Source organism: Rhyacophila brunnea, unplaced genomic scaffold (assembly GCF_057557595.1).
Source record: "Rhyacophila brunnea isolate RB1 unplaced genomic scaffold, BYU_Rbru_1.0 scaffold_17, whole genome shotgun sequence".
Lineage (NCBI taxonomy): Eukaryota > Metazoa > Arthropoda > Insecta > Trichoptera > Rhyacophilidae > Rhyacophila > Rhyacophila brunnea.
Window position 1 is genome coordinate 10,876,707 of NW_028232827.1, and position 18,944 is coordinate 10,895,650.

Here is an 18,944-nt window from a genome sequence, read left to right on the forward strand (position 1 = left end):
TACCAATACAGTACAGTTTGACGCAGGGTTTTGAATGTGTGAGTGTCATTCGAAAATGAACCACGCAATATAGACGTCCAATAGTGTGTGTAATACACCAATATTAAATGAGCAGCAATGCATAAACTTAGAGCAGTTGTCGACGTATGACGTATTTTTGACACGTGTTTAAATTTATCCTGTATTCTTCCTTACTCGAGATCGGTTGCCTGTTTCTCCTTACCCGTTAGGTATTTCAGTTCCCATTATTTCTGAGTTCATTTTCATGAATATATTATAATCACTCAATAAGGAGATATAACTGTATATAATATCGTCTCTGTTCTGGCAGAACACACTAACTGGAGAATACTAGTTTTGAGTAATTTGACTTTGAAGTTGTTAAAATGTGTGAAATGGTCTATCATGTGAGTTTATTAAGTAATCGTAAAAAATATGACTTTAATATAAAGACTGTTTATTTATTAAGAATGTTTCCACGCGGTAAAGTTTGAAATAAGGAACATTTTGGTATCACTAACTCAATATGTCATTTTTTCGAATTAGTGTCTTCTGCCAGAACAGTGACGATATATTATATTGTCAAAATTCCTTGGACTGTCAGGGTGACAAATGCCGACATCCAGTGTAGTATTAAAACTAGAGTTCTTCAGTCTCATTATGAGAGGAAAAGTGTAGCGCATTCTCTACCTCGTTATCCAAGTAAATATCAAAGGTACAAGTAGCAGAGAATGATGCAGCACTTTGCGTTAAAACCTCCGTAATTAGTACGAATACAGATAAACCGAACTATTCCAAGTAGCAGACAATAGAGCGTATCCCTCGCGAACACCCAAATGATGGCTGATCTCTGATAATAAGAAGACAATTATTTTTTTACAGTTCACCCAGTGCAGTCTACATTTGTCAACCCTTATTTTCTCTTCGAAAGCTCACAAGTTCACACAGGTGACATGTGCTGCGCCACGCGAGGCAAGTCGTTGCAAAAGGAACGATGCAAACACGGTTCATGAAAATTACTTAACTATTGCATTCGGTTACACTCCAGCATTCGAGGATAGAGCAATCACATATCATCTCATTTCACTCTATCCTTCTATACGTCGCACGGCTGTTGCTATATGAGACCTGTAGCGCGTAGATCGTTAAAAAAAGTGTTTAAAATCGACTGATAGTCTGGACTTACTAATAAATAATAAAATGCTCTCCTCATTATATCCATCCCCTAAAAGGGGGTTGATTGAATCATTAACAACCATAGTGGATCTAAAAAATTTAAATTACACCACTAGAGTATGATCATTAAAACAAATCGACGCTAATTTTCTACAAACACGTATCTCAATTTTTGTCAGTTTTGAATTGTTTGATGTAATGAATTCAGAATTTGAATACGCACATAATCTACTAACACGTATCTCAAAACAAACTTTACAACATAATAGATATACGCAATACCAAAAACTCGTATCACAATAAAAGACTTTTATAATTATTATAAACTCGTATCTTGAGTTACTTGTTTATAAGTATTTAGAATACTGAACTCCGACAGATAATTGTAGTGAAACTCTGTCTCGTAAGTCAAGATACGTGTTTGCTGCAGTAATACTCACAGTAAAGTTTCAACGCATTCTCGTATCTCCGACAATATGACTGATCGGTCGAAAGTATAGTGCGATAAATTGAAGAAACATAACATTTTTTTTATGAAAATATATGTAACTATACTAAATGGATATTTTATAGAAGAAATTTTATTTTCAAATTAAAAACTGAGAGAATAAAGTTGTTATTTGCCTCTCCTGAAAAATTGTGATTTTTGAGATACGTGTTTGTAGAAAATTAACGACGAAATGGAAAATCCTATTTATTAAAAAAAAAATCCTATGTATGCAACATTTATTTCAAATGTATTATTTTCTCTGCATAATAATACTATCTACATATTATTATTAGGTTGGTATATGAAAACTCTCTCGGCATGTTCACGAAAGCATTTTTGTCTATCACGCACATGAAAGTATTTTATATATGTATATATTGTTGCATACTGATGTAAATTTCATTTTCTTCACAGCTTGGTTACAGTTTTATAAATAAATACCACAACATAATATATTGGTTATCATTGTATCATGATCTATCCAGTGTTTCCCTAACTATTATACACTTAACCCGTAGTGGCTGAATTTTCTCGCATCAAAATATGTAACTTAATCACGAAAACAACGATTCGACCGAACGAAACGACCAGCGGTACTAAAATAATTGTCAATTACATTATGTATACTATAATTTTGACCAGCGTTCTGTATATGACATTAAGTATAAGTATATAAAAAGCTAAATATACTATAATTTTTAGAATTGGTGAATAAGAAAATTGGAAAATAATAAAAAAAGTTATATGAAATGAAATATATAGCACCAGAAATATGGTTCAAATATTCTCAGAAATTTGCAATTGGATACACGACAGAAAGATTTGCGAGAAAAATTGATGCATATAACCCCTATATGTTTAAATAACATCTTTATTTTAGTGAAAAGAATATTTTTTCATAGAGAAGATAATATTTTACAACGTTTTTATTAGCTCGTATTCTTGTTTGTTCGGTGGTTGCTTGTCCAGTACAAATCTTGCAATCGATTTTTAACTAACTTCCCGACTAGCTAGACATTTGAAACTTTTAGAATATATCAGAACACGATTCCAATGCATTCTTTTAATACTTTTAGCCATCTTTAAGCAGACTTGTATTCATTTTCAGTTAATTCTGTTTTGTATGAAAAGTTATTTCAATAATCCAATCCAATATTATTGGTTGCTAATGGGGTGGTCCTAGCAACTAAATAATAATATATACGTGCGTTACTATGGAAATCAAAATGACATTTCAGTATTCTATATTTGTTTGTTTGTTTGTTTTTTTTATTTTCTTCATATCAAGTACAAGTTTGAGTATATTGAGCATAATAATTCAACAGAAAATTTAAAAACGTTGTATATAAAAGTTCTTTTTATCTTGTAATTATTTTTAAATTAAGTCATGGAAGGAGAAAATTTGGTTAGGATGAAAAGGGAGCAGCGAAAATGTGCTTTGCCGATATTTTTGTCACATATTTATTTTGAATAAATTAGAAACACATCATGTAGGTATTAATTGGTTTAACAGATGTGTTATATTATTATAGTTTGATGACAGACACCTATGAAAGTTACAATATTTTAATATTAGGTATTAAAAAAACACATTTAAATAAATCGTCCTGACATATATTTTCAATTTGATCACCATCAAGTATTAATAGTGAACAAAAAAATACTTTTTGTACAGAAACAATAGGATAAATGAAAAGTACGGACCATAGACTATAGATACATCTAGACACCACCCGTTGCATTGCTAAATGAAGCTGCGTGCCATGCATTTGGTTTGTGAGCGAGCGAACGCATTCGTCTACAAATGTTCGAGACCATAGACCATTTCGGTAGTGCTCGCCCAAAGTGCTCGCACTAAACGCTCAGAATTAAAATATAATTTTCTATTTTTTTACGTTATATAGTATTTTTAAGCGGTCAAAATGCAACCATTAGGTAAAGATATCCATAATTTAGGTTATTTTAAAGAAACACTAGGTCACTGATAATATATACAATAATATACAAATAAATTATCATGAACATGTATCAACTTACCTATGAAACGTAATACCATATTCTTGCTTATCAGTACGGCTACCATATTTTAATACAACACACAGAACCATCTTTCCTACTTAATTAACAAAAAATATTTACCATTGACTTTATGTCTAACACAAAAAATAGCAATTTAGCAATACGAGCTACGATGCTACGTGAAGCGATTCTCCACGATTTGTTGGCGATACTTTTGGAAACGAACGAAAACATATGTAGACCTTTTATCTTACTCTAGCGCGTGTCGCAGAGATTATAAGGGTGCCGAATACTTTCTCACTCGCACTCATGCATCGTTTTTGTTCAGGCCTTGGTACGGACAGATCATTCTTCGTGTAATTCACTTGCTGCACACTTGAGTGAGGAGTTCATAACTCATGCCTCTAATGTTCCATTATCTCCGTTCGGGTTTATATCGTCACTATTTAGTTTCCTCACAATACCTCCCGATGTCTGTTATTCCAGAACGATGTCTTTACTTTTCTACTCAAACTTACGATGTCTGCAATTCGAGTTTCTTATCATTCCTCGCATTAAAATGTACAGCATCGACCATTCAATTCCCTACCTTGGAGTTTTTTTTACTTCCGTACATACGATTTTAATGGTCATATTGGAGCCTTCTCTATTATACTGCAAATTTTCCATTACACAATACGTAGTTATCTGTAGCCATAAAAGGAATAAAGACAGCTATTAAATTTTAACAGGCAACACTCAAATCGTTGGCAAGTTGAGGTCCAGGTGAGTCCTACAATAGCCCCCGGGGTCACAGGATCGAGCCTTACCTCGCGTTTACCTGTAATTGCATTAAGCGCCATTAAAGTGACTGACTAATAACTCGTTTATTGACAGGTAACAGTCGCGGCTTTACTATCGGCAGTTAAAACGACCCGCGCATGAGTTGAGCTACGTACGCTATGACTATGTTGAGTAGTTAAGTCTAACTCTTCAGTCGTAGATACAAAACAAGGGATACCTATCCAATTTGAGGTGTATAATTTCTGTACCTCAGAGGCAGACGGATGCAAGTGCCAAATACCCAATTGTTCAGGAAAGCCAAAAAACGATTTTTATTTAAAATGAATACTCATAACTTCATTTATTCATCATTACCATTATCATTATTTTTTGTATTCTGATTCAATCAAAGTACTTCTGGAATATGTAGAAAGGAATAAATATAATACAATTTTATATCTAAAAAAATAAAATAAAAAACGTAGTATGGATTTGCATCCTTCTGCCTCTAAAGATATTTTGTTAATGTGGATTTGTATCTTATTTACCTAGCCAAAATAAAACAATTTATAAGTTTAAAAAAATTATAGGTATAAATATAACAAAGCAAAAAACAATTTTTTTAAATTTTATTATGTTATCATCATCAGCCTGAATCTATTCACTGCTGGATGAAGGCCTCGCTAATCTCCAAGCTGATTCCACTTCTCTCGGTCCTGTGGATTGCGTTGCCATGTACTTCCGCAGAACTTTATCATTTTATCGATCCAGCGGCCTCTAGGTCTACCTTGCGGACGTTTTGTACTTCTTGAATACCACTGGATGACTAGATTTGTCCAACGATTGTCTCTTCTCCGAGCTATGTGTCTAGCCCATCTCCATTTAAAGCTTTTAATAAACTCTATTACATCACAAACCCTTGTCTACTTCCTTATCCACTCATTCCTCTTTTTGTCCTTTTGCGTTATACCCAGGATGCACCTCTCCATACCACGTTGTGCTACTCTAAGTTTCTGGATCTCTCTTTTACTTAGGGTCCATGTTTCACAGGCATATGTGATCATGGGAAGCACACACTGGTTGAAAACTTTACGCTTTAGGCACAGTGGAAGGTCACTTTTGAAGACATTATTCAGGCACTTCAGCCTAGCTTTATTCTGCGAACAATTTCATCAAATATACATACATCTATAGACACTTGTTGTGCCAGATAGATATAGTTTTTCACCTGTTAGAGCTGAATGGCATTGATGAGGATCTCCTGTTGGCCCGCAAAGCAGTTGAACATGACTTTCTTCTTTGATACATTTATTTTCAAGCCTACTTTGTTGCTTACTTCAGCGAGTTCATGAATTCTGCATTGGAGGTCTTCTGAGTCTTGCAAACTACTATGTATTGTCATCGCAAAGCGCAGATGACTCACGTATTTTCCATTTATGGGGACCCTTGTCATTCCAGTCAAGTTGCCTGAATAAGTCTTCAAGGGTAACTGTAAATAGTTTAGGTGAGATCATATCACCTTGTCGGACTCCTTTGCTGATAGGAAATGCGCGATGGTTTATGGAGATGTTGTTGCGTTACTATATATATTATTGAAAATATTTATAAATCACCCGAGGACTCCTTGATTTCTGAGTGCATCGAGTATTGAAAATTTCTTTATGGAATCGAACGCTTTCTCATAGTCTATAAAACCCATGGATAGCGCAGCTTGTATTCCTGTCACCGCTCTGATTTCTCTGATGATTTGGATATGGTCCATAGTTCTGTATCTTCCTCTAAAGCCGGCTTCTTCTCCCGGGTGGTTCTCGTCTAGTACATATTGCAGATTATTGCATTTGCATCTATATGCTATGCTTTACGTCTTTTTTATTATAGCAACTAGGACTTTCATCTTTCTGCCTCTAATAAATAAAGCCTTTAGCATGACGATTCATAAAAAAACTCATTTTCCCCAAAAACGGAGTTGCATCCGTCTGCCTCTGAGGTACAGATTTTAATTAAGCTACATTGTCGTCCTATTAAAATTAAAATGTTTAATCCGAACAGTTTTTTTTCTTTTTTAACACTGCAACACGCGACGAGGACCAATTACGGTAGTATAGTAATAGTAAATCAGTAGTGTAATTAACAATGAGTCACAGGAATACGCATGCTTAGTAAAATACAAAAATATATTACGTTAAAGTTCCCACCATCACCCGTCATATATGCACAGCCGTGGATATGCACGACAGCTTTCCATGACGTTTTAAACGTGTCTGAAAGAAGTGATTTTAAGCGTTCATTCCGTCCCGAGACGGAGCCGCACGGGACTGATGCTGCAACCATGCACTGTAGTTCTTAAAGAAGAAAGTTAAGATTTTTTTTTTGTTTTTTGGACTGGCTCTGCTGTACGCTGACGTTAAGCGCTTTGTGTACCCGCATACTGAGTGTCACGAATTGAAATGGATTAGTCTACAGAAGAGTTGGAACTATCCCGCTCCCCATACGACGCTGCAAATTTCTTCAAAAGTTGTCCTCGGTTGCTATCAGATCTCCATGACCAATTGGGTCCGTGTGAGGACGGACCCTGGCAAACATCTCCGCTCGTTCGAGTTCCATAAGCGGGCAATCCCAGAGGATGTGTTCAACATCTTGGTAGTCATGCCCGCAGGTACAACCCGGCCCATCTACTATCAAGCCAAACTCGTGGAGTCTGATGGCGAAGTTGCCATGGCCAGTGAGGAACTGGCTAATCCAGTGCAAAATCACCGGTAATATAACCCAAATCGAATCGACAATCGCCTTCGAAAGTCAAGTTTTGTTCTAAATACATAATGATCAACGCCGCATAAATGTAAATATATAATCGTAAATACCATTCAAAATATTAATCCAGTAATTGATAGTAATTTATCTACATACTTAATTAATATATATCCAAGACTGGTTTAAATAACAGTTTAGATTGTTTAGTTAGACCATAGATTAACATTGTCATGCTATTACAACAACTTTATGTTATTTATGAGCTATATGACCAAAAAATCCAACGAAATAATTAGTAGTACAAAAGCTTAAACCATAATTTATTCAACTTCTTCCTACACTATTCCCTATATCATCGGCTACCATCAGGGTGATCTTCACTTTTGCATATGCTATCCGAAAATGTTTTATGGAGTTTCAAGTGAAAAATCCGTCGACAGTTTACGGAAAAATATTGATACGTTTACGTCGAGCCTTTTATTTACGAGTGCGTACTACCTATTACACGAAAATGGGTCTAGAACGATTTGACGCCGGGACAACTGGACGCCACGCAATTTGAAAATAAATAGACGTTAGGAACGTTTTAAAAAAATATTTAATATTAGTATTTATATTTAAATTATTATATTATGATTTAATAGTTGGTAAGAATTTAAATATGCACATGTAAATAATGATTTAATCGTGCATATGTTTAAGTTCCAACGAAAAAGGAGTTTTTTTATTTTTATATAAAGCCTTCGGCATGGTAATTTTCAATCCGCAATAAAAAAAACATTATTTTAAGAGTAAAATGAATTAAAACAACTAAGTAGTAGATAGAAACTGATTAAAATTCATCGTCTACGTTCTGTTTACGTGTCTACGACAGTGCGGCGTCCAATTGTTCTGGCGTCCAGTTGTCCCATTTTCCACGAAAATGATGCTTATGCAAACATTCTTTATATTTTGGTTATAAACACTGAGAGCTAGGGAGCAAAAAGCTATTTATATAAGTAATAATATATTTATTAGAGACGGTAAAGACAGATAAAGGAACGGTTCCCGACAATATTTCTGAGACGTATTCTGCAGTTTTTTTGACATATTATTCGGCGGAAACCGGATAATCTGGAGAGGTTTGTGGTTTTGGATAACCTCCAGGGAAGGCGAAGTAGAAGAAAAGAATCGGCGCGCTGGAGCCACCAAGTAAACGAGTTCATTAGGGTCAGCCTTCACTCAGCCCCGAGAAAAGTAGAAAACCGTAAGCGATGGTGCCCACAGAACGCGTCGGGCGCCGCACTCGCGCAAAATTTCTACAAGTGGCGCATAAATCATTGAAAATACAACGTAATCAAATACGCCAGCGCCCACTGGATATGGCGACGCATTATACGCGCGCGCCGCATGAATCATCGTTTTTTCGCGAATCACCGCTTCTCGGCGATACGAATGAAAGAAAATACAATGAGTCCATTCATTGAACACTGCGAGCAAAAACACGCTACGCGAGGCATCGTCGATCGACGGGCGGAAAGCAATTATTTAATTACAGAGAAGTCATTGTTTTATTTTATTGCGTGTTCAGTTTATCGCTGGTTGAATAATGTCATCGTAAATTTTAATTACAAGCCCCGAAATAATATAATATTTTTATTGCTTTGTTATGAGAGGCGCTGTAATAATATTTATTTTGTGCTGCTTGGGCCGCTTACTACATAGGTGAAGGGTAATGCGCGGCGAGAGACGTGTGATTATGGTTATGAATAAACACTGCATACGCGGACTTCGCGCGCCCGACGCGTTCTGTGGGCACCATCGCTAAGGGATGGAAAATCTTGATCGCTCAAAAGATGACTTCATTTCAGGGTGGTGTCAATCCCAAGCCATTGGTGATCGACCGAGAAAAGAGAGTACCTGCATACATAGTTACATTTTAACAAATTATTTTTACTTCCTTTATAACATCATACTCACATCAGTCGCTCTGTACATCCGGTAAAATCGTTCGCCAGTAAATCATTTTAGCAGACACTGAAGTGCAATTTTTACAGACTCAAAAACTATACGTCACTTGGACCATAATAACATCGAAAACAGCAAACTCACATATTACTTATATGGTGATCTCACATGTTTGTTAACTGAACACTTTCTTATGTGTGGGCGATGTTTCTCAATCGTTCCATTTTCTATGCGATTTCTCACAAGGACAACTTTAATCAACTTTACTGCCTAGACTAACTTTTAGTATTTTAATATTTTTAAATGTCTGCAGTACGTTTACCGTAATTGCATGGATATTTTCATCGCCTGAAGATGTATAAAATCTTGTCCAGTAATTTTTATAAACACTAATATTTATTATTGTATGAAATGAAATAATTGACTGTCACTTTCAGACCGATTGACGAATGATAGAAATGTATTGAAACCGAACGGAAGTTACATGAATTTAAAAAAAAAAAGTACTTAGCGATCTTGGCGGTTATTTGTTATTTTTTTTTTTATTTTTTTTATAATAATCGTTCCTCTTATATTAAATAATATAATTAGGTATATTATACTTATATTAAAATAAGTATATGGTGATTTTACGTACCTACATACTTACGTTTTAGTCATTCCGAATATTCTCGGTAACTGACTGAGTTTTAGTCGGATACTTCCGAGGAGTAACTTCTTTTGAAATTTCTTTCGGTGTTTCATGCTGTATACAATATTGTCAGACTACGTCATCGTGCGTCCACCGGGCGACGTCCACGTATACACGGTCAAAGAGCTACCTGCCATCTTGTAGAAGGCACGTATCAGCCTCTCCGAGATCCTTCTCGACATCAATACTACCGCAACTATTTGGCGATTGTATTGGTCCTGAACAAAGCATACAATAGAATAACCCTCAATCATTTTTTTACCGATGAGAGTGGCATGCAGGTCCTTCTCAGGCACGCAGAGTGTGAACATGATATGTGCCAATGAAAATGCTCTAGTTTCTTTGGCGATTAATTACTCTATCGGTATCGTTGTCCTTATCTATGCTGGGATTTCAGTTAACAAAGCCAGTTGTCATCCGAAGCTGATGCGGTGATGTATTGTTAATCAGTTGTTTTAAAGAGTAAAATCAATTATCCTAGCGCTCCCGAGACCTGCGCCAGTAGGACCCTAAAGGTCGGCTATACGGAATTTTCTGTCGGAGATTTCCTTCCCTTAGTCAGGATGCCAGTTTTATGGCACCGGTCACCTGCTCTTCGTCTCCTGCTGTTAGATGCATGCCATATCCCAGGTCTACAAGGCTGGAATGGTCTTTCAGAGAGTCGGCCGTATGGCTGATGATGGTTGGGGTCTTCGAGTATGGACTTTTAAAATCGCCTATGACACCATTTTCATGGGTATTGCTGCCTACGCTGCTAGCGTATGATGCTCGCGTATTCGTAAGAGTGTCAAACTTAGAAATGTTCTCTCAAGTGGGCAGCGCAGTGTGCTGTAGTTAATCACCAAGGCCTACAAAAGTCATTCTCAACTCACTTCTCAAAGGTGAGAAGGCCGTTTTTAGTGACTTTCACCTTTCCCGGCCTCCAAACCTTGATACCGAAAAACAGGGGCGGCTCTACCTTAAGGGTTCATAGGGACCATCCCCACATCGTTATCATGGGGAGAGTGCGTAAAAAACGTCCGAAATTTTTATCATTGTCATAATATACCTACTTAATTAAATGATTAAATGAATTATTTAATTTATTTCATCTATCTACACCCGTCGCAATTTTAAAGAGATGTTTATTATTATTATATAAATAAATAAAGCAATAATTGTATATTATGTAATGACATTATAATGATTACGCGGTATTAAAATAATCTATTAAATTAAATACGCTCTATTTCACGGTGACACCTATGTACAAGTTAAGAAAGCTATGGCGTCTATTTTTCGCTGATCGGGGTCACTTAGTCCCATCCCGTTGCTGCGATACAAATCTCTTTCTACAAAGTATGTGAATGCGTTAGCGTTATTATACGCATACTAGGGATCGAATGGAAGGACCCCATAGGTGAGTAAAAACACTCGTTGTATGTTGTTGCTCAAAACTGATGATAGTAAATCTATAATAATTATTATTATTAATTAAGTTTATATTTTTAAGCATGATTTTTAGATGTGCTTAAGTAACGACTCAGATAATCATATTATTTATTCTGAAAAATTACTCATTTCCTCATTAATAAACTCATATTATTATAAGTAGCTTCGTTTATAATGTAACTACCTATAATAATATAATAATGTAGGTAGGTACATACTTGTACATATATTTGATAATTATTGACTAAACTCCACCACTTAGAAAGTCGACGAGCCGCCACTGCCGAAAAATTATCCTTGAGAAAGCATAGTATACGTCTTATGACACTGGGTGCCCCGTAGAAGACCTGGCAGCGAAATTGGGATTAAACAGCCAAGGACAGGCACACATATTTCTTCTTTCCTAACGTAAAATGGCGATTAATGATAACCCAATGAACTCCTAACTACTACACCAGTCAGTTTTGTCTAGCCATGGTGGATTCGCTGTAAAGCTCTTTGAGCTTGGAGTTATTAGATGCAATACCCGAGGGTCGCCGCCGAGATTGGGCTTACTCGTAGTTTGACATTTCTCAACTTTTGCTATGGGCACATTTAGTAGCGTCAATGTGTCCACTTATGACCAACCAGCCGTTGACCACCAAAGCGTAGATACTGATAAGATAAACTCGTCCAATTTAATTTTTGAATTAAGTCTTTAAAAAATCGCATACCTACCTATACTTATATTTATATACCTATTTATAGAAACGTCAAAATATGGTTGGTACTAATAAATAAATATTTATAGGTTTCATTTTTAATGCGCTAACGTCAAAAATATATTTTTACTGCGATACTAGAAACAATCAGTAACCACCAATAAGTGTTGTAATGCAAATACTTTACGTCTCCGTCCAGATATAGTCTAAACACTCTAAACTCTGAAGTAGCTTTAAAGGTTGTTTTATTTCCGGGTGGGATCATATTTATTATATGATATCAGCGCATTGACTTTTTAATACAAAACCCATTCAATTGAACGTGAATCAATATTTGTTTCCGTTTAAATTTTAATAATCATTTTTTAATATTTTATTAGAGGTTGTTAAAGTTAACGAACTTCACTTTGTTTCAAAAAGAGGAACTCGCATACGAAGTGGTAAGTGTTAAAGAGAAATACTTACTAAGTTGCGGCTTGCAAATAATAATTTTGCAAGCTTTGCAGATTATTTTCTGAGTTTATGTTAATGATATGCATTTTGTTTGTTTCTAAATGCAGCAATAATGAATGCTAGCGCTTGCTGCTAAAATGTTGGCAAAAAATACATACGCGTGCCTTGTGTAAAGAACGACTGTTCAATGCGGTTTCATATCATAAGAATTCCATTATTTTATTCAAACACGTATTCCATATCGGTGAGACCAGCGGTGACTCTATTTAATATTACTCCATAAAACGATATATTTTATTCAACTTTGGGGGTGGTCTGCCACTTCAAACATAATAATATGGTCTCAACAACAACTTTTTTGTTAATAGTTGTATCGTTGTTACTAACAATTTTCTCGCGCTAGTCTTTAAATACAAAAAAAAATCGATGTGTGTACTTATGTACGCGTGTTAGAAGTTACACTTTTTGGCGTAACAAAACAAAAACAATACTTGTGATAAACTAGATTCTTGGAATAGTTCTTAATTGTCTTGTTAAATTACACACTCAAGAAAAAGGACCGCTTATTGGAACGCCGTTGGTTTATTTCTATACACTTTAACTTATATTACTAAATTATATAATTATTTATCGTTGTTTTTATTTTTAATGTAAAAACTGCCACATTTACGTAAGGAATTCCAAATGGCCGACAATAATAAATTCGCTGCCTAGGCAACGGAACAATTCTAAGCTATAATATTGTATTGTATAAACGTCACGATTGCATTATCATACTGTGGCGTAAAGGTAGTGCGTTTGGCTGATAACCGAACAATCAGTGGTTCGAATCCAATCGAGTGCGTTTTTTTCGTGTGAAAAAATAAATTATGTGCTACATGTCACACGCCAAAAATACATTATGATCTGATTTCCCAAACGCGCCAAAAGAAGTATATCTTCAAAAAACGTAGATTTCATTACTCTATATTCCGAGATAATGAAACTTAAATATTGTCTTATCATCATTAACTTTACGTTGTCGAACGATTTGAATTTTCAAGTTATCAAAATAGCCGACACTTAAATAATGAGGAAAAAAACTCCCTCGTCTATGACGATGGAAAAATAATGATACTTTTAATATTGTTTAACAAATTAAATGAATTTTATTCTCGACTATACACATTCCAAAATCGATATTCGATTCAATGGAATATTTTTTTTTTATTCAAAGGATTTCACGATTTTTTTCAAGATTTTTTCTGATACGTAGTATTTATTTATGTGCAGCATGTTCCGTCCTCTGCTTTAGTCACGTTTCAGATAATTTTATTACCTGAAATTTTAGTCCTGTTTCTGTTTTCTCAATTTATCAAGTCAATGAGCCTTAAGAGGATCCTTTTGTATAATTAAATATCTTCCTTCATTAAAACAAATATCTTGTCAATTTGTCTGATGACTGAGTTGATTCACGTATCGTTTTGCAGTGCAGAGTGCATGGTCGCTCCATCCGTGATCCGTGCCATATTGTGCCACCTTCAGATAGGTACGACCCGAAATATTATTATCGGACCTCTAAATATGTCGAACTTTCAAACCCTTTCGTCGGTATAATCTTGATAGTTTAATAGACCTTTTCTCTTTATGTGTAGTTCTCATTTTAAGTGACTTTGTAAAAAATGTAAACCATACTAGCATTTATTTTCAGACGTGGTTCACCAAAGAATGTATTCAATGATACTAAAATACAGTAACAGTCATATTTTTTTGTTTGATAATTTTAACAAGTAAAGTAAGATATTATTATAATGAGTTAAATTATTATTATCTTAGATAGTTTATCATACATCAGCTGGAGCATAAAACTGATATTTTACCAATAGTTTTTTTTTTGACCATGTCCGATCCTAAGAGGATCATATGGGCCTCCACAGAGTGGAGGTTTGTATTAACAGATTTTATTTTTACGAGAAATGGATGTCAGCCACTTGCTCAACCTATTAGGTCCATACTCTGACTCATACACAAATTGAAAAACAATTTGTATACTTGCCAGACCCAGGATTCAAACCTGGGACTCTGGACACTATATACCGGTCCTTAAGCCACGCGGCCATCGTGGGTGTTAATTAATAGTTAAATACTATTATCTAATGTGGAAATTGTAACGCATGATATTCGATAGTTTGTATTATTTAAATATCAGTTGTATTTATTTGTTAATTCATTTGTAAACGGTGTATGCACCATAGCATAAAATTTACCTAATTTTTAGTTTTATAAATAAAAATGCGTACTATGTTTTATTAATATACTTTCTAAACAAACATTATAATAATAAAATGGTAGATGGTAAAAATACAGCAAATAATTAAAAAAAAAAGATATATGTGGATGCCTATATAAAATGTATTTTATATAAAATTTTGGATGATAATGAAAATTCCGATTTATCACTTAACGTGTTATTTAAATGTGGTAATTAAAAGGTAATTAAAAGGTTAGCATTGATTGTGCAAGATGGTGTAACAATTGTTTAGAAAAACATTTTAGAACGGAAAAACACAATAGATGTAATAATTAATACTTAAGTGCCCAATACTTAATAGACTGAGGTTATTATTTCATAACAATTATATAGAACTAAATTGAATAACAAAAACCTATCATTAGTGTCCCGCAATTTTCAAAATACTGCTCCACTATCATATTATATATAAATAATTCGATTTCACCTGAATCAATATACTACGTACAATCATAAAACTTTTTTTCTACTTCCACTAATGTAAAAATTATTCATGTAACTGACAAAACCCCGCCAAGATATTTCCAAAAATTTGAATAAATTCAGGCATTCGTCTTTTGTCAAATTTTAAATGTTTATTATTCAGGATTAGTCCTTTTTCTAGTTTTATCATACAATTCATTCCTTTTCATCCCCCATCGTAATAATTGCCACAGTTGATATAAAATGATTATAAATTATTATTGTCGTAACATAATAATATTACTTATTTTGATGTAAAATACGTAGCGAATCTTCTCTCCTTACCTACCGTTCATGTCTTCAATGTAATAAAAACAGTATTTTTTTACATTCCGCCATATTTCTCAACGAAACTTAGGAACTGTGAGTAAACCAAATAATACCTAGGTATGTTAATACAGCCTACCCTTGTTGATGCCAATGCAAGTGATTTCGCATTGCACATACATTTTTTATCAAACTTTGTACGCCCACATCTATAAAAAAGGATTTCACCACAATTTTTGATTAATTAGGAGAGAAATAACTATGCTCACATAGATTGCTTGGAATATCGATATATTTTATTTACATGGGGGTTATACCTATAGTTAAATAATTTCCGAAAATATGGTGTTTTTAATTCAATCTATTGACACCTCAGCCTCCTTGCTCTTCTGACTGACCACTGTATTTTCATAGAAAGTTTTTTATTATAATTTTACAGTATTCAATCAAATTGAACAGGGTTGATATTATATTCCACTTACATGAAAGTGAGGTAGGTAGACATTGTTTTAAAAACTTTTTTTAAATAGTCGGTGTACTTCTGAGTAGGTACCTACATATTGTTTCCTCACTTATAACCTTGCCTTATTTTTTTAAATACTTCCAACACTTGTTTTCTTTGTTTTTACGTCAGTTATGAACACATAAACATAGAATAAATAAATTTGAGTTTGAAGTTTTAAATAAACAAATTGAATTTCAAATATTGATAAGCGTGGTGGTCCAGTAGGAGTAAGAGCAGATGCCTGCAAATAATAAAATCCAATGCATTGTTTCCCTTTTCCCAGATATCGGCAAAATATCCCCAAAGATGGCAACATCATAATAGCCCCGCGCATGCGCAGTCGTCGTAAAGTTGGCGGGAGACACGACGCGATGTTTATGATCGCGGGAAGAATGCGCGGCAATTTGTCAGGCCGGCTTTATTATTTGCGCGGCCCGACGGCACGTCCGCCATCTTGAAAAAAAACAGCAGATCTTTGGAACATGGATACTATTAAATATATTATTATTATTATTATACTTCCATGATCGGTAAGGATCTGTATGCTGTCGACCATCGACTATACGACCCGCTGTTATGCGCCTTGACATAGACAACAATGTTGCCATAAACTATAGAAGAACTTCAAACATTCACAATAATTGCACTTTTATTCTAAATATGGATGTATATTTTTCATATACCTTCATATAGAGAATTTAGGAGTATTTTTATTCAATAGCTTTAACATATTAAACTATATCTTGGTACCGTAATATAGGTGACATTTATAGACCAACGCTCAATACACTGGCTTTTCATATAGGGGTTCTACGTTTGATTCCCGGTGAAGTCACAATAATATTATATACATGTATTTTCTTAGCCTGAGTGTTTCTATGATCATTTCACAATCTCTACTGTAATCTGTAGCATCGTGGCAAATTGTAAGGTTAAATAAAAGCCGTTAAATAAATGGTATAATGTCCACTTCTGGTAAAATGTGTTGCGTGTTCAAATCCCGCGACTGACAACTTACTAAAATGGTGTTTTTTATAAAAGTATTTAGGCAATAGAATAACTTAGTAGGTTGAACGAAAACTAACAATTAATATGGATTTAAAAAAATGGGGTTATGAAATGAATGGAAGGAGTTATGGGGCACTGCCATAAACCTACATCATCCGAACATTATGAGTTCATCGATCCAGCAGGTCTTAGGGCGGCTCCGTGTTGTTTAGTACCCACCATATTGTAAAACTGTATTTGTTTAGCGGTTTTCCAATAACCGAGCGATAAATTGCCATTTCATCAGCTTCACAACCTCTATCACATCGCGTTCTATTGTCTACCAAATCCATTATTGGTTTCTTCTGCGGTCTTTTTGTGTTATATCCAGCATGCGCCTTTTCATGCAACGTAGCGCTACTAGTAGTTTTTGCATGCATGCGTGAGTACTGGTAGCACATAATCAATTGAATGGACTTCAGTATTCATATTGACAATTGCTATTGATGACAATGAACGAAATCTACAAAATACTAACACGATTTCTGTTCATATTGGGAACGGTGTTTTTTTTTTATATTCAAAGTAAGACAGATTTTTTATCTCGTTATTATAAAATAGGTTTGTAGTTTTACGAAATTACAGGTTACATAATATGGGATTAATTTTCTTGATCATCAGAAAATTATAAAACTATTCTTTTCATTTGCATCTGTTTTAATAGAAAAAAATGAATGTATGTGTTTGGCTAGTATGCACCATAGAAATAAAATTAAAAGCTTTCGCTGTCGCCTACTTTTAGATTATTTTTACGAGCTTCAATCTGACGTTCGATCGTTTTGCCGCTGATTTTGGCATAATTGAGTCGTAATTTTTTATCAAATGAAATATAAGTGTCAGACGGCAATTTATGTGTTATTATTTAATTATTTAAATTTCCACAGCCACATCAGCGGTTGACCAGCCGACTCGAAATCAAAGAACTCTACCTTATCAAGCATTTGTGTGCACTAAGTGCCTATCGCAATTTCTACGAGTTCAATGGTGCAATTGATAGTATTTTCGGATGTTGACCAAAGAATGGTGGTTTGTAGTCGATCGCAGACCTTTTTTTTATTTTCCGATCGGTCGTGACCGTTTTTCGTTACACATCAGCCAGATTAACTCTACCAGCAACTCATTCCTCGTTTTCTTAAGAGTTTCCAAGATTTTTTTTGTAGACACATACGAAAAAAATCTTTATTTGTTTTATAGGCGCCAAATGTAGAAGCCTAGACCGCCAGAATTAGATATTTTATTAGACACGTATGATTATAGCTGACTTTAAGTAAGTACCTTCAGTTCCTTGCGCCCATGCTAAGTATGTTATTGTCAAAACAACATAAGCTTACGATTACTCAGAGACCGTCTTTATCATGTATGATAATCAGATGTGATTTTTAGAAAGTTTTTTTTACCGTCCCGGCTCTAACGAATTCTCAGAATCTTAAAGAGAGTAACTGCTCATGTCTCGCTATCATCCTCCTCTAGATAACTATTAACCGGTTCGCTAAAATATTTTCTTCCTATTTATTTAGTCAAAAAACTATAATGATATAGTGTAATAATCTAACATTCAGATTCAATGATAGTTTATCTGATCAAAAAGAATTAATAAATACCTTACTACCCCAAGCCGTAATGTGGTTGCAATTGGTGCCAAAAAATAAAAACACTTGCAGCAAATAAGCGTATCTATGTAATTTAAAAAAAATCTACGATGATAATAAACTTCACGTTTTAAAAATATATAAGTAACGGTAAAATAATATGGTACAAGTTGGAACCCGCGCTAATTGTCATAGCCGATTTTGGGCCAAATTTATGAATTTAAGAATGAAAACCTAACCTAACCTAACTTAAACTAACCCAACCTAATAAATAATCCAGTATATCGACTATTTTAAAAATGTGTTTGCCGCTGGCTTCCTCATAACTGACTTGTACCAATAATATTTTATATATCCATAATT